At 26.6% G+C, this 22,108-nt stretch overlaps 1 protein-coding gene across 3 annotated transcripts in view; it reads left to right on the top strand.

The window, feature by feature from the left end:
* LOC135931259 (uncharacterized) overlaps positions 1-22,108 on the top strand; it is a 58,583-nt gene that overhangs the window by 3,168 nt on the left and 33,307 nt on the right. Inside the window, exon 1 of one of the 3 annotated variants that reach the window (XM_065468236.1) lies at positions 6,519-6,535. The exons of 1 other annotated variant lie outside the window; for it this stretch is intronic. The gene's annotated coding sequence lies outside the window, so the exon portion shown is untranslated. Of the gene's footprint in view, positions 1-6,518; positions 6,536-13,170; positions 13,300-22,108 lie in introns of those variants that run through there. One more of the 3 variants, XM_065468237.1, reaches the window with a different exon arrangement.

The raw sequence follows: 22,108 nt of genomic DNA, 5'->3' as shown, positions 1-22,108 counted from the left end.
ATACTACGTTAATTTTTACAACTTAATTACATAATTTTTCTACTATATGGCTATATCATAAATTACAAGCAATTTTTTTTTATGTTTAGATTTAATTAATAAATTTATGTTACAATTTATATATTACTATACCTGTGAAATAATAAAATGATATTAAACATTACATTTCCTTTTTACTCCTTTTTATAATAAAAGGTAATTAAAATAAAATTTATTCAAAATGATGGCGAAAAGGATGGCAAAAAGGATGGCGAAAATTTTTTAACCTGTTTACATTTATAAATTTCCTTGAATAATCATCCAAAATTTTATTCAATTTTTTTGTTCACATTCTACATTTGGATCGGATTAGATTAAATTTACCAAATTTAAAAATTATTTGAGTATATAAATTAATGACCAGGATATTAGGTGTCCAATGTTTTAAAAATTACGGCCTTCGGGTGTGAGTTTTTACTTCAATATTTTACATTTGCTTTACGAACTCTATAAATATAATAACACAAGGAAACAACAAAAAAAATATATAAATTTTTTAATATATTGAGTTTTCCTTAAGAAATCTGCATTTTTTTTTATTTTACTAATAAACTCACTATTTAATAAAGTAATTTTATCGCTAAGGTAGTAAAGTTGCGAATTTTCAAAAAAATGTTTAAATATCTTAAAAGATTCAAATATAGAAAAAAATTATATGAATTATATATATATATATAAATAAAAGAAATAAGTCAAAGTTAAATAAAATGGGTAGGTAGACCTGTGCGTGGTAAAAAAAAATTCTATAAATTAAATTTTCAGTTTAATTGTTATTGGAACTTTAGCCAATTCTCCTAATGCATTTTCATAGTTGAGAATGAGATATCGGTGTTTACTAAATAAAGGTAAATTATATATCTGCTGATAGGTATCGCTAATATATCATAAGTCTTGATGGAGCTTAAATAATTATTAGACGTATTTTAGTAGTTTGTAACCCGCCTACAATTATGAAATATAAAATGAAGTAATATTTTTATACTAATTATATATAATTACTATCAGTTTATAATTATTAATTTATAACTAATTTTTGTTGGTAATTAAAAACAAAATATTTTTAATTATTTTAGTATCGCTAGCAGATTTTATGTTATTAATGCCTCTATGAAAAGGTATAAATAAAATATTGATTTTTTTTATAATATTTAAACGGATTCTTGGGTTAAGAATCGATTTAAATAGTTCGATATTATTTAAATGACAATTTTCAATTTATTAGCCGGACTTTTGGAAAAATCAAATGACAGCTAAGATCTTGACTCGTCTTATTTCTAACAGAAATCTGTTTAGGCGTCTATATAACTTCCTCAAAGAATTTTAAGAAATAGAACTATTAGGAATTAGTTTACACACTTAAAACAAAACAGAATAAGATTGGGGCCCTAGTTTAAAAATAATCTGAATAGACATCTAAACGAAAAAGGTACCAACCAGGACACGTCTTAAGATATTTTTTTTAGCCTCGTATAAATCATATTCAGATTTATGGATTGAATATTAACGGTGCCGGTGCTATCTAATAAGAATCCCTTATATTTAAAAAAAAAATTATACATAATAAATAAGCATCAAGCATTTTTGGATCATCTTTGCGATATCTACATTTTAACGGCATGAGCAGGGCTGCCTGATAAAAATTAGCCAATTTGTAGCCAATATAAAAAAAATTGGTGTGTTTCTATCCTAATCCCCCCCCCCCCAATCCACTCCCACTTTTCCCTGTCTTTGGCAGAGTTAAAAAAGAAGCTAAGAGCACAGTCTAAAGAAAAATACTAATTTACGGATTTGGTTTTTCAAATATTTATACAATTTAAATTTCTATTTGCCTTAATAAATCCGGGTCAAAAAAATCATTTTTCCTTATTTATTACATTCTATTAAAACAAAAATATATTAATAAAATTTTTCAAAAAAAATGTTTTTTAATCTTTTAATGACTTTATTAATTAATCGTCTCAAAGGATATTATTATTATTTAAATATTCTTATAAAAATGTAATTTTATTATACAAACTTTTATCATTGGAATAATTTTAAAACATAATTTTTTTAAAAAAATTTAATGTGGGATTTTATGATAAATTTTGGGATATATTAAATTTGGAAAAATGTAGTACATGAGTTGAATTCGGTAGATATCAACTTCATGAAAAAATTGTGACCTGGCAACCCTGGACATGAAGGATGAGGTAGACATTTAAATTGTCTGTAAAAATTGACAACTTTCTTGCTATAATTAACATATATTATCGTTTTAAAAAATATCAAAAGTCGCTATTCAAATCAGAGACCTTCGTGGACTGGGCCAGTCCGTGCCCCATAGGCCAACCCGACCCTTGAGCCTAATATTATATTTTCTAGCAGGCCTAAGCGGGGCCTGAGTTTTTGAAAAAAATATTTAATGGGTCTAAGCCAGACTTGGCCCTAAAAATTTTTCATTTAAATCTAGATTATTTAAAACAGTTGTAACTTAAAAAATATTGCAATTTTCTTCTAATAATATGCAACAAAATGATTGCCTAAAATATATAAATATTGTTTATTTTCATCAAATAAAATATTAAATTATCGGATATGGACTTGCACCGGGTTTAGGAAAATATTTTGTAACTTATTATGCTATTTTTATAAAAATGGAATATAGCTAAAGGCCTACAATAATTAGATCTAAAGACTTCCAGGCTCATACTAAGGAAGGATACTCTTTTGCAACAAAGTTCTTAAATTGTAATTCATCAATCAAACTGCTTCATAAATCATGAATCCTTAAGTCCTTCAGGTGGGTCCTGTTTCTGCTTAATACTAAACAACCAGCTGAGCTTAACAGTTTAAAAAAAAATTTTGAAATGATTAAAAAACAAAAAAAAATTTGAAAATAACAAAGTCACTAAATACTTAAACCAATAGGGCATCCTAGTTCAAATAGCATAAGTCGAATCTAGACTAAGTATTCCGACTTAAAATATTGTTCCCTTTTTTGAATATATCAGTATAATTAACATATCATTTATCAGATAAAAACAATAAAATGAAGGAAACAAAATTAATTAAAATAAATAAGAAGAAAATAAAACGATAGAATTTTTTTAAAATAATATCAAATTATAAATTACATCAAATTTTATTGAGGTTTGTCTTTAGGAGCTCGCTGTAACTCCGGTCTCCCCCTACTATTCTATACATATAATACTTTTTGCCTATAAAATAAAAATTTAGTCATAATTATAACGCTTCCCGATCATTATAGTTTTCAAAAAATGACAAGGGGAAAATATTCAATTATAATTTTAAAAAAAAATTATTATTGAAAAGTGTAAAAACCATTTCAATTCTTTTTTTTGTTTTCTTTATAAATCATAACTCTATTAATCTCTTACTTAATAGTAGGAGTGAAAAATATAATTGGATAATTGCTCTTAATTCTCCAAATCATCATAAATTTTGTAATTTCGATTAGTGCTATTTTTAGTATTGAATCTAGATAGCCGTTCTATCTGATATTTGGCTAGATAAGAAACAGCTATATCTAGTATTCTTTTACCAAAACTATATCGTACTTTCTGCATATAGATAGAACAAAGTAATCACTTTTTAACAATTACTCAAAACCTATTATGAAAGACGTGCTGTTATTAGTTACATACACATTTTCGTGTACAATCTTTTTACTTTCATTCAAAGATAGTTAATTCAAAGATTTGTAAATTTATAATATTAATAAGGGTTTTTTTTGTTGTATTCTTCATCAAATAGACATCAAAAAGATTTTTTTTTAGATATCGTGTTGTGCAGATTTAATTTAAAACATTTCCATATTTTTTAATTCGTTTGTAAATAAAATTATTTAACTTGTAAAAATTGATAAGAATATATAAATATATTATTTTATCAATATTTTTGCAAAGTAAAATAATTTTCTTTTCAAATAAATTAAAAAAATATGGGAATGTTTTAAATTAAATCTGTACAACACTGTATAATATAATAGGTCATTCATTTTCTTTTTTAGGTTCTCCTCAGTAATTACAAATAATTATTTATCAAAAAAGGTTAATAATTATATATGTTAACATCAATCTATTTTTTCCAGCAATGTGTTATTTTTCAACTTTAAATAATTTTTTGAGCGCGTTTTTATAATTTAAAAAATCTGATTTTACCGGAAATGTAGGGAATACCTACCCTATGAATTATGAACTTTTGAACTCAACATCATTTGTATTAGTTTTTCCAAAAATTTTTAACATACATTATAAAAATGACTCGAAAGTTAAAGGTAACATTATCTACAATTCCTAATATAGCTATTATAAACATGCTGGAATACATTTTCGGTCACATTATATATTTGAATTTGAAAAACGCGCTCAAAAAATGATTTAAAGTTGAAAAAATAAGACATTGCCGCCAAAATATATTATAAATATATGTATAATTAATAAAATTTATTATATTGCATTTTATCTTCGTTTTCCTTTTTCTATGTATTTTCATTTTGGGAATCCCAGGAATATATCTAATCAATGTTTTTTCGTTTTAAATTTCGGTTTAGTAAACTAAAAAAATAAAAATTTACTTTATCTTTTTTTTAAAACCTATAATGAATATTAATTTGATCCGAGCCCAATACTAAAATAATTTTTTTTATAAAATAGAAAAACATATTGAAAATATTTGCTTAGTTTCACCACACCTGACTTGGTATTAATATAAGCCTGAGGTGAACTAAGGTTAGTCTTAATATATTAAAAGAAATATATTGCTTATATATTTCTAAAATCTTAGTTAAGGATTATAATCTTCTATCTTGAAAAATAATCATAATTGTTAATTTTCTTGAAAACCCTAACAATATTATCATTTTAATATTATGTTAATGTTTCTATTTCTACCGCCTAATATAAGTTTGGAATGACGATTTTAAACTTTTCCTATAAAAGTGATATAAATAAATAAATAAAGTTTCTGTTAAAATTCTGGAATTTTGTAAGTATATCTATGGTGTAACGCATCAACAACTACCGGAAAGGGTGTAACATTATTGTGATGGCATTCCTGATAATGGTGTTGTTAAAAGTTCGGTTCGGTTCGATTTTTCCGATTACGATCTTAGCCAAAATAATATTATGTAAGCCTCAAGATTTGGCAAATAGAGAACACACCTTTCTGCCATCTATGAAAGAAATCTCCTGTCTTACATAATATTATTTTGATTAAAATCTTAATCAGGCCGTTTAACAATACTACCTGATATATTTGTCCTACCCAGATTTATCATATAAATGAATTATCCTAAATTAATGTTATATTCGATAAAGAATTTGATTAATTTAAAAAGGTATTTAATTTTAACTTATTAAAAATTTCTTCTGATACATATATATATATTTTTCCAATTTGGATAAGAAAAATTAGCAGTTAAAAAATGAAATACATTATATGGTATTATAATATAATGCATAAATAAGAATAGATATAAAAAAAGATGAAAACATTTTATAAATTATTTATCCTGGCTACGCGTCTGGGACCTTGTATCTGGCGCAAGTCTAAGTCATTCAATGATTTATTTTTCCGAAGTGCAGAGCATTTCAAGATTTTAAGTGGAGAGCTTTTCCGATCAAGGGAACTAAAAACAGCTCTAATTCAGCATTGCTAATATTGTACTTGCATTTTTTTTGGTCCTTCCAATAGGTACAAAGAGTGAGGCATCTCGTTTATTTGACTCATTAAAATTTTCGGTAAAATCTCAAAAATCATTAACATTAAATTTCATATACAAATATAATATCCGTAATTTTTCTTCCCCTCCTTCTCTTCCGGGAGATATCATTTCTCTGAGTCAAAATGTTGGGCCCTTACAACTTGGTCGATAAATAAACTGTAATATTTTTATTTTTTCGCCAAAATTTAAATTGGATGAGTTACACGTCCCTAATAACTTTTTCTAGCTTTTCCAATTCATTCGCTTTTTAATAAATCATTCATTCGTTTGTTAAAAAATCATTCTTTCATTTGTTAAATACACTATGTTCCAATTGTAAAAATACCATTTTTTTTAGCAATAAATTTGTCAATTCTAATAATTTAATACTATTAGATGGAATAAGAGAGGGATAAATTATCAATGTTTCCTGCAAATTTCATTTAAATTCTAAAAACAGGTTTTGGAAGAAATTTTCTAACAAAGACTGGTCTATAGAAAACTTGAATCGATTGATTGCAAAAATTAATGCTACCGGGTTAGTAGGAAAACGGTATGGTGGTGGTAGATCACGGGCAGCTCGTACTACGGAAAATTTTGGTTATGTTAAAACGCTCCTATTGAGCCAAGAAGACCGAACTTTACCCCAGAACAATTCGTCAAGTATCCTGACAAAATGGTATTTGGCAAATTTCAGTGCATCGTATCCACAAAAAGCTCCGCTGAAAATTAAAAAATAAACAAGCCCAAGTCTATTATGTCAAACAACTACTACGAAAATATTCTGAGGTTAATTAATTTCATAAAGTTCACGGTTGAAAGCTGTTTACAGTAATCTCAGCTAATGAATCTGCAAAATGATAGAGTATACGTTGCAGTTTCAATGAGAATAAAACAAGCTGTAGCCAATCGATTGCTAGTACAACATTTGACTCAAATTAATTTTAAATGTTGATGTTCTCATGTTTTTATCGAATTGTAAAGTTTAATGAATAAAAAGTAAATTTTTACATGTTGGAGAGTTCAAATTTTGTTTGTCCAACCTTTAAGGTGCATAACTTTGGACCCTGTTAATAGAATTTGATAAAATTTTTAGTAAACATTTTATATCTCTCCCAATCTATAAATTTTTCAATTATTTATAGAAATAGCAGATTTATTGCTTAAACAAAAAGGGTATCAGTCCAATTGAAACTCAGTGCATATAGTTATATATTTGTATTTCTTCTAATAGTCATTAGCGATAAGTTCTATACAAATAACAAGCAGATTTTTTTGTAACACTCAAGGCATCTTTATCCCAACCTAATCTAATTCATATTTTTAAATGTATTTTAATATAAAATTTAATTTTTGATTAATAAAAAAAACAAATTATATTTATAATTGTACAATATAATATTGAAATAAAATAGCGTCAATTAATTTGCCTAAAAAATGAATAAGTGTAAATAAACAAATTAGGTGTAGTGTAAATAATGCATAAAAAAATATTAATAATATCTTCAATATTTAATATTTTAAATAAATATTGTTCCTTAACTAAAAATAAATTTATCTTTCATTTCTTTAGGTATTAGTAATTTATATTTTCACGTTTACACAAGGCGGTGGGAATAGTCAAGAAAATATTTATAAAAAATTGGAAGATTAGATCCAGAAAAATTAAAAAAATAAAGCAATATGGTAATATAAATGGAATAATTCAGAGTAGGAAGAATCTAAATTTTTGTCAATATAAGTTAAATAAATATTCTTAATAGAAAAAAAAATTTTTAAAGATCGAGCCTGGAGTTAAGCAAATAGGCAAATATATTCCATTTCCCTTCATAAAAGATTAATACTGGTTAGGGCGAACTAAAGATGTTCACGACCACCTTGAGGCAACCTCTAATATAAATTATACTTTAAAAAAAAATTATTTCTCTGATTCTGTATCTAATGAATTGTAGATCAGACATATAAATTATCATCTTTCTTAACCAAACTGTATGCGGAAATCTAATATATGCTTAAAATTTCATCCACACATCATGAAATGCTGATTATTCATGCCTGTGACTCCTTTTTCTTTGACATTCGATATTTATTTATTTTATCATTTTGAATATTGGTTTATAATCTCTTTCTGTTAGTCACTTGTCAAATTGTATATCGTATCCCCTTTTTAGGAGGGACGCTCCCCAAGGAACCTATGCTTTGGGCGTGACTCTTCCTCCTCATAAGTAAGGAATGAACTGCCTTTTCTATTTTTAGGTATGGAATAGGAATCAATTATCACTAGAATTAATTTTAATCACTCAATCTCAGCCCTTGAGGGTGGAAATATAACCTAACCCTTTTCATATTCACTGTTGCCTAACAATTTTATTTTGAAGATGTCAGATTATTGTTTATGGTTTCAGCTTTCCTTTATAATTAATTCAATGGCCCCCTTTTAGCCAGATTATATATTTTTTTAATTACACTGATTGATAAAAATAAACAAACTCTGATAGTTATACCGAAATATCTGAAATAATAAAAACAAATTATATTGATTTAATCAGAAGCCTGAAAAGGTAGAGGTACCAATTGCTAGACCGATCCGGGGTTTTATATTTCCTACCCGTCCCGTATTATTTTTAAAACTCAGCCCGGTCCAGGTGTATAAAAATAAATTTCAACCCCAAAGTTTAAATAAAATATTCGTTTTAAAAAATATAAATTCTGTATTTCACGTTTTTAACATTAACTTTTTTATTTCTAAAATGAAGATTATTTTTCATTTAATTCTTAAAACTACATTTTTGTTCATTTTTGGCGAAATGTATTTTTGTTTTGAATGTTGTGTTTGCTAGATTAAAAATAAAAATAATTAATCTCTAAATTGGTAACTTTTTTATTTACCTAATTGAGTATAGCATATAAGGAAATAATAAATTAAAATGCTTTTTTTTAATAATTAATTTGATAATGTATATAAAAATTCTTTGTAATATTAGTTGAATATGGTTATTATATTACACTGTAATTGTTTAAATCGTAACTACTTCTATTTTTCTTTTAGTTTAGTAAATTTTGACTATAAATTGTTGGATAAATGACAAATTAAAATTTCGTGATTAATGCCCTTCCCTCTTAGCAAAATCCTGACTGCGCCTATGACATGATAAGTCGAATTATAAAATATTCAGCCCTCCCCAGGTTTTATAATTTTTGGCCTGGCCCAGGTATATTTTTTAAAGAATTTATACTGCACGGCCAGCATCAGCAGGATAGCTTTGGTCCGGGCTTGCAGGACTCTTATTTTAATAAATTAAATATTTATATCTGTCGTGACTCGTGATGTCAATTTTAGCAATCTTTATTTGTTAATAATTTGTTTCTTTATACATCAATCGGATTTAATCGACAACAAACTAAAAAATTATATAGCAATAATGGTTTAAACCAGAATTCGTGTTCTCGAAAGTTTTACCAACTTCAAGCCTTCATAATTATGAACTTATAAATCGGCTTTTGTTTACAGGTAGTGAAACGGATTGATACACTAATAATCAAGACATTACATATGGTGCCAATTTTATCCCTATACCTATTGGTATAAATTTTAATATCAGTGATTCTAAAAATGTGGGTAACTTTAGGCTCAATCCTGCATTCGCATTTAGTGCGAATAGTATTCAAAATATTCTGTATTTTTATATACTTTGCTGCGAATTCGTGCTAACTGTGAATGCAGGAGGGTTAGGCCTGACGCTATGGATTTTATTTTTCTTATAACTCTCATTTTTTTTTATAGTTTGTAAAACTGATTGAAGAATTAATAAGCAACTATACTCAGTTACCAAATACCACAAACCATATATTTAATGTTTCGCTATTTTTCTATTATGAAATGTATGTCAATTTCTACAAAAATATTTTAAACCAAAAAATCCTTAATTATATTTTTCATAGACCAGTCCCTGCCGAAGACCGAGCTAGGAGGGGGTTTGTAAAACAAAGCTTCTCAAAATATTCTCTTCTTGTGCAAAAATTCTCTCTGAGCCAAGAGATGCGTCAATGGTCTGTGGTTCAAATTATAAAACCCATTTATTTTAAATTTAATTTATAAATATTTGAGTTCATGATAAATAAATAATGAGTGAAAAGATATCCTTTCGAAATATTATTGATTAATGATTCAACTTTCGCCCTCATTTTACATTAACTCTCGTTATTTATAACAGTGTATACTAGAACTAGAATATTATACCAATATTAAACATTAAATTGTTTACTTTTAAAAAAAAAACTTATAATGGATTTTTATCATTCATCAATCAATTTCTATCCCTTAATACACTATTCTGGTTATTCTCTAATCTCTACTTATATATATATTTTTTTATTAAAGCAGTGAGAAAAATATTTTTAAAAAGTAAATTTATAAGTGAAAAAAAAATTAATTAAATTTGGATATAAGCAAATTATTATTTTTAGAAATAATAGGTGTCAAAACCTCAATTTATTCTATATATTTATTATAGGGAAATACTTTATTTTATTTCACCTTAATCTATTGGGCTTTATAAATAGCAGAGACCTGCACGAGCAGGGTGGTATTTTAATTTTTTTAAATATACCCGAGTCGGGCCGGACCTAGAAATTTTTTTATATCCGGGCTTAGCCGGGCCATATATTTTAAAACAAAATATTTTTGAATCGCCATTATTATCTATAAAAAAATTTAAAAAATATAATATATTTTAAAAAAATCCGGGCCGGGCCGCGAAAATGGTAACTTTGCTCTGATAAATAGGTTGGATCGGATTAAATTAAATCTTACCTGAAATAAGATTTGTGAAAAAAAAATAGTTAATTAAATTTATTATATGTAGGTAATATATATTTTTTAAGTAATTACTTTAAATTGAATTTAAATGTCATATAAGATGATATGTCTTGACATCAAGTTCTTCTAATCCGTTTTTTTTCAATATTATATTTATTAATTAATTAAATATACTTACAGGATAAAACTAACTTATACTTACATTATTAACTCTACAATACAATTAATAATTAATAATATGAACAAAAGCAAATCATACAATTTTTTTTCTCTTAAATCCTTGAAAAAAAAGGGAAAAATTCTAAGAATTTAATTATATGAGTAATCATGATATATGACAATCTTAAAAAAATATAATATTCCCTAAAAAATACATATAACCATTGCCTTTCTAATCATTTTCTTCTTCTGGCATTTATCATTGCATTCAAGTTAGCCCGAATTCTCGGCGAATTATGTAAAAAATACACCAAAACAGTGTTTTTTATAAATCGCCGCGATCCAAAAATATACTGATATATAATAATTTGCGATATTTAGGTACATTAAAAAATTTTAACAGTTTTGAAGCCTTTATAATATGTGGCTACCCTGAGGAATATTTGCATACAATTTTTCCCCTTCTTTCGACGTTTTAGATTTCGGGTTTTCTAAAAAAAAAATTATTAAATTTTATATATGATTTTCGATTATTTAAACGTTCCCAATTTATGGTTCCCTAGAGTAAATTCTTAATATATATATTTAGAGTATGCCAAAAATCATGGTTGTATATTAAAGGCCAGTGAATATATTTAAAAAATAATAAATATTTTGATTCGACTTTCATTTCAATTTGAATAATAAAAAATAAATAAAGTACAGTTAAGTTAAGTTATTAATTGTATATTTTTTTTCCATAGGGATATTATCGAAATCACTCAATTTTAAATCATTTTTGAAAGTCAATTTTTTTTAACTTCTAAATCTAATCTTACAGGAAAATATATTCCTGTTCCTGGAAAGTTTTTACAATTTGGCGCTATATTAGAGATTGCAAATAGCAAGATTTTTAGGCCCGGCCAGTTTGGGATTTAGTTTTTTTTTATCCTGCCTTGGCCGGGTACAATTTTTTACCAGGGTTTCTCTGCCCGGTGATTTTAAAATCCAGAAATATATCCTATAAACTAACAATGATGAGGATTTAGGTTTCATTATTTTCTTATTAAAGCCATAAACACAAAATTTATGAAAATGGAATCGTGAATGATTATAATAGCAAGTCATTTATTTGTTCATTCAAATTATAAACAAAATGAAAAAAAATATTATTTTAGAAACAATTTTTAGTAAATTTTTTTTTTATTCTCTATTAACGGCCGGGTAACTCTACTTTTGCTAGACTGGTCCGTCAATTTTTTTGCCCGGCCCAATTAAAATTTTTTAGCTGTTACCCGGCTGAGGGGCCGGTAGTGAAGGGCAATAGAAGATTTCTACTCTGAACTAGTCTTCAATTTTATTAATTTTTCAAATAGAATATATATAATAAGTACTAAAAACAAATTACGAACAAATTTATCAGAAATTCATAGTTAGTCTCTTATATATTGAAACATGTTTTATGATGAGCCGCTAATGTTGTTAAACGGCTCGATTTTTAAAAACGGTTACCCATTTAGCCAAAAATATTACGCAAGCTCGGAGATTTTGCTCACTGATGGCAGAAAAATTTGGACATCTATTAACGAAATCTCGAAGTTAGCATAACATATTTTGGCTAAAATATAGGGTTATTCGTTTTTTAAAAATCGAGTCGTTTAACACAAATCGCCGCCACAATGAAGGATTTAACTTCCAAAGCAAGGTCATTTTTTTCCAAAGCGGTTTGCTTTTTTTTTAAGCAAAGGAAAATATTTGTTGAATTAATTACTTTTTTTTGTTATAATATTTTGTCATCATTTAATCGATTTTGATTTAACGATTATATAACATGTATACCTACCCTCAACAATTTTTTTTTTTTTTTTAAAAATGTTTAAAAATTAATTCGACAAATTATTACAATTTATTTGAAAATTAGAAACTGCTGGAAGCATGACTAGGAAATCGCTTCGAAAAATATATGACTTATTTGGAATTGGATTATAACACATTTTAATTTTTTATTTTTTTTTAAATTTATTTTAGATGAAAAAAAAAATTGGGTAATTACATTTTTTTCTGCCAAAAATAAAGAAAAAAATCAGCTGACAAGGTATATTATGACCAATGAAAGATAAATTAAATAATTCGAGAATAATCAAAAAGAAAGGAAGTGGTTATTAAAACATAGCAGGATAAGAAATAAGAATTTTTCCCAATAAATTTGCTCAAATTCTATTGACAATTTATATAAATTTTTATCACGGCACAAAATAATTAATCGGTATTCTTTTTAATTTAAATAAATTATCATTTTTATAAAATATAAATTTTCAATTTATTAAATAAATATAAATTTTCAATTTATTAAATAAATATAATTTTAATTGAATTTTTAATATTAAAAATAAAATATGATACTCTTAAATAAAACGGCTTCTTCATTATTTATTTTATTTTTATCGGTTTTATAAAAAAAAAATTTTTTTTTTAAATATTAAACATCGAATTCTAACGTATTTATAAAAGTACTATACTACTTACTATTTAATAATGTTTATCTTCACATCTATCCATTCCTCATTCTCGGAAAGTAATTATGACTTTATTACAAGTATATTAAATTTGAATCTCTTGATAAAAAAAAATCTTTGGCTTCAGAAGAGCTAAAAGAGTGATTTCCTAGAATTTTTTTTAATAAAATCTAAGGATGCCTCTGATATATGCCAGTTGGGGTAATTATTTTCTTTTGTTATTTTTATTAATAGCAATTACCTTATCAGTATCAGTCATTCAGTCATGGTCATTTAAATAATGAATCGTTTTTGTCATTGTTAACTGTCAATTTCCTCAACCTGAGAAGGTAATCCTCACTTAAAAGATTTTTTATAAGTATAACACCCAAAGTGTATTTTTTAAAAACATAATAAATAAGTATATAATCCGTATTAAAAGGGAATTTAAATATTGCAACATTTATTATCAATTTTAACGCTATAATTAATATTATATTATAAAATGAAAAGAGAGCTAATTATGATGTCTAATTAATTTTTATTTATCAAGTTTTTGATATTAAGAATCATACAAAATATTTTTTCTATGACAGAAACAGAAGCAATACAAGATTATTTATATATCTAGAGTATGAGTGAACTATAATTGAGGTAGTGACCTTTTTTAAGAAATAATTTTTTGGGGGGAGGATGGGTTCTAAATCGCTAAAACTTGAGAATCTCGCTTAAATCTCCTAGAAAATTATTAAAGTTTTTGGAATCAACTTGTGAGCATGGATGATATTTCTTCCAATTTTAGCGGTTTTTTTTAAAAATCCAATTAAAATACAAATGTTTACTTCCCTTGCTATCTATTAATATAAATTTAAAATTTACTTTAAAATGTTTTTAAGATATAAGATTCCCAATTTTTATTAATTTTTGTTTTCGCTATTTAGAACGGGAATTAAACTTCATTGTCAACTATATATATTCATATATAAAAATAATTCCTATTTTCGTATAGAGAAGGGAGAGGGGGAGGAGGGGTTTAAATGGGTTATATAAAGACATCCTTTTTTTTTATTATAATGATACATAAATCATATAAATACTTAAGGGATAGGGGGAGATAAAATCTATATGTACAAGAAAAATCCAAGACTTTTTATAGACATTGGGAAAACAAGATTTTACATAAAAATGCATATTTTATAAATAATTATTGATAAAAATATATAAAATGCTCATTTTATAATAATAATAAAAATTCGCATCGACTTATAAGTTGGGAGCAGAAAATTCATAAATATTAAGATCATTTATTATAAACGTAAATTTTTCTTAGAACAACTTTTGATTGATTAAATTTTTAATAAAGCCTTATATTTTCTCTCTTTTTCTCCTATTTTATGTCAAAATTGGTAAATATTATTATCCTTTCTTTATATTGAATATCTATAAAGTTTGTTAAGTATTGCATCGGCAACTATGATTTTTTTTTTCAATTTTGGAGGGGCGGCTTTAATTCCGCTTATTGTAGGCATACATAATTTTGATTTTACGCTTAAATTTAAGATGCTTTTTTGAAAATTTTCATGTCTAAGTGAGTTGTTATATTATTAATTGTATTGTAAATCATCGGTATTTTTTAATAATATTTTTCAAATATAAAATAGCATAGCATTACTGGGGAAGGGGGGGGGGGGCTAGATCTATTTTTAAAAAAAAAAAATTTAATATAATAATGGACTATCTTTTTACGCAAACATTTAATTGTTAAATTTCTCTAATATCATTTCCTGTCAATAATTGTCATGATATAGATTAAAATAATTCACTTTACAAACACTTAAATTGTAACATTCATAAATGCGATTACGATATGAAGCCCCTATAGAGTGGCCACATCTATATAGAATTTCTCACTATTCAAATAATTAATTCTCTTGAACCAATCAAATTAATTAATAAGTGAGGTAACACAAAACCATGGCAGCTGGTGCAGCGCTATACGCCCTTTTTAGTGGGTCTACCAATTGAATTCCGTTTCGAAATTTCCATTAATCCTTATGCAAAAACAAATTCGCTTTCCTGCATAGAGGGCCCGCCAAAAACTTAGCACCGCACCAACTCCATTATGCAACCGAAAGCATGTTAGATTTTATCGGTTAAATCCTCTATAGTTTGATGAAGTTGTTAGTTATAGCATTAGAGGAAAGTAAACGAATTGTCATAGTTAAAAGATATCACTGGAAAGCTATCTCTATCCCTAGCAAAATTGAAATTTCGTTTATTAAGCTGTGATTCAGCATTGGTGATATTGTCATTTATATTTTTAAAAAAATTGGGCCCTCTCAATAGTTACAAAGAGAGAGCTATCGCCTTTTATTTGAACTCAACAAAATTTAAGGTATGATCCCAAAAATCATTAACATTAAGTTTCAAATTTAAAATAAATTTTTTTTGAGTAAAATAATAAAGATTATGGGCTTCATTTGGGATTAAAATAATAAGGCCTTTTCCATTACCGACATTCAAACTTGTATTTTTAATCTCCATCATTATATCCATTAATTTTTTTTAAATTAAATCATTTTATTAAACTTCATAAACTATTTATAAAATATCACAATACATATTATAAACTGTATTAAATAGAATGCATAATTAATTAGAGATTTTAAACACTGAGTTTATTTAATTGGGAGTAAGGGAGAGGGGGGGGGGGGTAAATTATATTTTATTCGCTTTAAATTTATAGCCTTATAAAAGAGTGGATGACGTCTAGTTTGAGCATTCTCCTTATGATATTTTTTTAATCTTCCTCTGTAATGAATAATATTTTTATAAAATCTCTAGGACACATAACTTTCTTCATCTTCAGAATTAATTTGAAAAATCTACATTTAAATGTCTCATGAACATGATCGTAAATATCAGAATGGGTAGTATAGAACGCCACTTTCAAAAGTAGATCGCTATCGTAAAACTACCTTTTTATAAAAAAAAAATAGTGTAATGAGTTACACTATTCAAAAAGTAACCTTCGATGCTTTTGTGCTAAACTTTATTTCAAAAAAATAATATTTCAATTTTAAATAATTAAAAGAAATAATATTTATACTAGATGCATTTTTTTAACATTTATCTTGTTTAAAAATATTTTAAAAAATCGTATAATAATAAAAAAAATTCTGGACATTCGACCAAAACATAGGACTTAAAAGAAGGATTTTTCTTCGTCAAAGACGAAATCCAGGTCAATAAATCAAATTTCCATTGCATTATTAACTCATTCTCCTCGTTTTCTTCCATCTATATTTTAAACCTAGCTTTATCGTTGTAAGATTTTAGCCAAAATAATATTTATCCAAGTCTCGATGTGATAAATAAAGTCCAAACCTTCCTGCCATCTATCAGCAAAATTTGCAGGCTTACATTATATTATTTTGGCTAAAATCTTAACCTGAGGTCATTTTAAAAAGCTATAATTAAAATACTATTTAAAACACTATAAAATTACTCTAAAAATCAAATCACAACTTGATAATTGTGTTCCCAAAAAGGAACCATAATTATATCTAGAAATTATATTTGAATTTTTTCACGTATATATAAAATTTCTTATCGTTTATAAAATACCGAATTTTACTGTCTCCCAATTTGTATGGTTGTCATACCATGGGTCTTAAGCCATATACATGAAATAAATTTGTGAAGAGCTAAAGATAATTCGGAATGTTGGATAGCAGTTAAATCTCTATTTATTGCATGGTTTATTGCCGTGTGATGCTGGTTTCGCCCTTGACTGTATTTGCAATCAAAGCGATGCCTACCCTTTGCAACTGTGATTTTCATTTGATGCAAATATGTGGATGTGCAATGTCACAACCTACACTTACTGTATCAAGAAATATATTTATTTAAATTTAATTGTTTTAATTTTTATATAATAATAACTTCTCAAATTTTGGAACAAATAAAAAGCTCATCGAAGAGATGCAAAAAAAAGTAGAGCAAATTTTACAATATGCTGAAAATAAAATCATTTATTTAAATGATCCATCTGATTGGATATAAATCGCTTGATTATTTCAAGTCATGTTAGGCTCCTCCACCTAGGGGAAAAATATTTGTAAAATTTCCCTTTCAAAAATATCAATGTTTGTTTTCATTTTTAAATTTCTCCTCATTCAAACCTTATATGCAACTAGTAATATGATATTTTTATAATTCCTTTTTATATAAATAACAGGAATCCCGGAAAAAAAACCACCGGAAAAAAACCCCCAGGATAAAAAAAACCCCTGGAAAAAAACCTCCAGGAAAAAAACCCCCGGAAAAATAATCCCGAAATTTTTTTTCGAATTTACTTAAGATCTAATAATCGGTACATTTTTATTTGGATTTATATAATGTATAGACAAATTAGTATTTTAGAAAAAAATATTATAAAAATATAATTTAATAATAAATTATATACATAATAATGATTTATCAATAAAATAAACAGATCTTATTGCAAATTTTGTAAAATTTAGTCTACTTAATATAGTAATTAAGGATGGATATTGTATTTATTACTATAGCAAAATTTTTACGAAAATAAGTAATACATGGGTTATTTTGCTGGGATATTTTTTTTCCCAGTACCAATTTGAATATCAGCATTTTTTCTTGTTTAAGCACTGCGATTTGTTTTCAGTGTCCAACTACCTACACGCCATCGTTCAAGTTTGGTTTCATCGGCAGCCACCTCGCATTTTATTTTTTAATCAATACCCTGATTGATGGGTGTTTATTCCCAACCAGATTAGAAAAACAATGATTCGAACCTTCGCATTGATAATTTATGAGTTATTAGTTGAATAGAGTGCTCTGATTCAAGTTTCTGGAGGAAATCGAGGCCCAATTCGACCTGTCTGGGATTGAGAATTGCTTCTTGTGACCTCCCTTGATACTCCATTGATGTAATTTTTATCGAAATATTCAAGAATATCCTTACCATTGCTAGGAATAACCGATCTAAGGAATGCCATTGCATTGCCCATATCACATAAAGGAACAAATGCTAAGATGTCCATCATGCCACAAAAGAAGTTTAGGGCTTCATCAATTCTGTATTGGCTTTCCAGAACTAGCTTTTAAATTTTTCTATGGGTATTTTGACACAAATGGAAAAAGCATCCTCTGATTATGATGTGATCTCCTAATTGAAAAATTAATATAAATAATTTAACATATTAATAATCATACCAATGACAGTTTTAACCGCGCTCATAGCAGACTTTTCGAAATCCATGTACATATATAATGTATCAGGAAAAATCCCGTTCTTGACATACATTATTACTTCGAATATTTTTTCGTAAATATTTTGTGTTTTTTTTGGAGTCTAATAGCTGTTAATGATTGTGGCATTCGTTTACAAAATTATTTATCAATATTAATTAATGCTAGGTTATACTAAAAAAATTAAGTGAAAATTGAGAAGAAAAAAATTGAGAAAAGGTTAGAAAAATAAAGATTAACAATGACTGAAAGCAAAAATTGGAAGAAAATAATAAATTGAGAAAAAAATTAAAATTGACAAGAAAAATTTTTAAAAAAATAACGATTTTCTTTTTTTTTAATTTTTTTTCCATGGGGTTTTTTTCCGGGGGATTTTTTTCCTGGGGGTTTTTTCCGGGGGCTTTTTTCCTATTACCAAATAACAGATATACAAGTTGACTTTTGCTCCGACATCATTTATAATTATACGATTTGGTGGTAAGATTGTTATCCTATAGTAAGGGTTTTAACCCTTACCCTAAATTCACAGTTAGCGCTAATTCAAGGCGAAGTATGAAAAATTTGCAGAGCACTGCCAATTTGTGCTAACTGTGAATGAAGGGTTATTTCATACAATTTAATAATAAGAAAGATCTGTTGAAAGATTTTTTTTAGCCTAATTGTCTTTAAAAAAAATAAAGTTCTTTGGCTTGGATATTAATATTCCAAAATTTCTTATTATTTTATTCTTATCTTTTACGGAAAATCAAAAAATAAAATTGGACACTGATTTTTGCGAACAAAAAAACAATTATACGAAAAAGTGATTTATCATAAACATTTTTAAAGAGTCTTTCCAAAAAAAAAACTTATTAAAGTGTTTTTATATTTTTCCTTTTTAAAAAAAAGAGATAATATTTTTATTTTAATAAATGCAGTGCAGGTTTATAGATAAGACTTGATAATAATACGATATAGTGTCTTATTTTCTTATCAGAAAATAGTATTATAAGAATCAGTTTGTTGGTTTTTATTTTATTAGATTGAGAAAAATTTGATATATAAGAAAATACAGGGAATATTATAAAATCAGGCATATATTCCCAAGGCTCATACAGCCCTCTCTGAGCCTAAGGACTTTTTGGCTATTAGCTTAAAAAATTAATTAAATTTACTTAAAATTAATTTTAAATAGGAGATTTTATAATCATTTAATATGGATTGCCAAAAAATTATAATTTGAGAGAAATTATCACGTACAATTATTTATACAACATTTTATTAATAAGACTTATGGCAATAAGATATTTAGAAATAGATGGGCGCTAAAGAATACTAAAGTTCAATTAAGATTTCCGCTAAAATAGTATTACGTAGGGCTCGAGATATTTCCTAATATGATAAACCTTTCTGCCATCTATGAGTAAGATCTCCAGGCTCATATTTTTTGGCTAATATCTTGGGTTAGCCGTTTTTAAAAATCGAGTAGAACAATTTACGTAGGGGACAGCGCTAATCGGCGCAATTTTTGTCTAAATTATCATGTTATGAAAATAATTGTTGTATCTGAATTTACAAAATACCATAAGAAAAGAATGATAAACTTAGGATGGAAAATCCTATGAGGTTGGGAAATAGGGATTTCAGGATTTCTATCTGCAATATTTGTCGAGGTACCTAAGCCTCGAGATTTGATCAAAAAGGGCAAAAAATTCTACCATCTATACACGAAATCTCTAGGCTCCTATGTGATATTGTTTTATATTGGCAGAGATTGCATCATAATACCGAAGGATCTTAATTTGGATTGAGCTAAGAGAATAAAAGTCCAATTACAGATTTTGGTAGCGATCACGAATGCTAGTAATGAGTCAATTATAAAGATAATTTTGAGCCGGAATAGATACGAATAAAATTATTGGATACGTTGAAGACTGAAATCTCGTTGGGTTTCGTTCCGGGTTGGGAATAGAAAGAAAAAAGTTGAGAGCGGATCGTATCTATGTCTTCAATGACTGCCATGATGAGGAGTTGTTCTACGATGGGTGTATAATTTTTTAACTAGTCGCATAAAGCAGATTCCTAAGTATCGCATTATCTTCCATAGCCATATAGTGAATCTTAAACAGAATTACTTGGAAATTTCCTTCTTTCGTAAAAGGGGATTGTTTTGAGTGGAATTTAAGGACAGTGGTGGCTAATCATATTTACATCTGGATCTATGTCGTCTGTACTGTCCGGTATGTCGAGGACCCTAAATTTGATTAATTTGTAAAATTTATTGTGGACCAACAGCTAACCGTTAACGCTGTCCTCCGTTTCATATAGGTTGCGTTGTAGTGTGATACTTCAAAAAAGTGATATCATAAATCTTTCTCACCTCTCGGTTTCAAGAATTATGCGACTTACGGATTCCTCGAAGAACAAAACGAAAACGATGCCAATAAGGTCTGTATCAAAGACAAATCGTTGCATTTAACTCATCGACGTCCAACCGTAATTATGAATTTCTTAATAGCTTTTATTTCATCTTCACCCCCCCCCCCCCCTTATCTCAAAATTCAATGGAGTTAGCTACCACAAAACATCGATAATATATTTTAAAGTGTCAAAATTTTTAATAAAAAACATATTATTTTAGGAAAATTTATTCTTACTATGGCAGTAATTTTATCGATAAATAAAATGTAGTGTTTTTAAATTGGTTTGCTACCTTTTTTCAATCTGTTTAATTAAAAAATATACACTTTTTCAAAAAATAAAAAACTTTTTTTTTGAAGTAAAAAACATTATTTTTATTAAATATAAAAGAACATTTTTATTTGATATAAAAGAACATTCTTTATTTGATGAAAAAAAACATTTTTTATTTGATGAAAAAAACATTTTTTTTATTGGTGTAAAAAACATTTTTTATTAAGTAAAATGAAAAACATATTTTCTAAAATAATTGAATTGACAATTTGGCTATCATCACCATATAATTGATATTGACCCCCCCCCACTCCCTATTTTTAATAGTCAGATTATCTTACGCTTGTTTAAAAACAACTTAATTGTATATTATGATTAATATGCTAAACACATTTTTATTTCAATTATTTTCTCATATCTCACAAGTTGCTAAATCATTCAGAAATATTCAAAACGATCCGTTATAGTCATTAAAATCTCAATTGTATTTGTTATTTTGGTTATCAATCGGGCCTGATTGTCAAGGGCGGACTGGCCATAACACCCGGTGGGCATTTTGCCCACGAGGCCGCGAGAAAATGTCGATTTTTGAGGCCGATCAGAAGAAAATATCAAAATAAAGGCCAATTAGAAAAAAATTATTATTATGTTCACATTATTTTCTCTTATTATTTATTTATTTTTAATGATATCTCTATGATTTGAATATCATATTCCTTGAGAATTGTCATGTCATTTACTATATTTTAATACCTAATATATCAATAACGTCGCTTGACACTACACATCATTACCACGTTTTTTCTTTGTTATTTTTTTCAAATGAAGTGAAAACGCTTCCGTTTGAGTAGAGTGAAAGTTAAATTTTGATTAATTTATTATATTTTTATACACTGATTTATTGTAGAAATAATATAGCCAACATTTCTTGTTCTTAATTAATCGAAATCAGATAAAAGG

This window comes from Gordionus sp. m RMFG-2023, chromosome 1, assembly GCF_954871325.1.
Source record: "Gordionus sp. m RMFG-2023 chromosome 1, tfGorSpeb1-WG-v2, whole genome shotgun sequence".
NCBI classification, from domain to species: domain Eukaryota; kingdom Metazoa; phylum Nematomorpha; class Gordioida; order Chordodea; family Parachordodidae; genus Gordionus; species Gordionus sp. m RMFG-2023.
The sequence above is the reverse complement of the archived record's forward strand: the minus strand, read 5'-3'. Positions and strand labels throughout refer to the sequence as shown.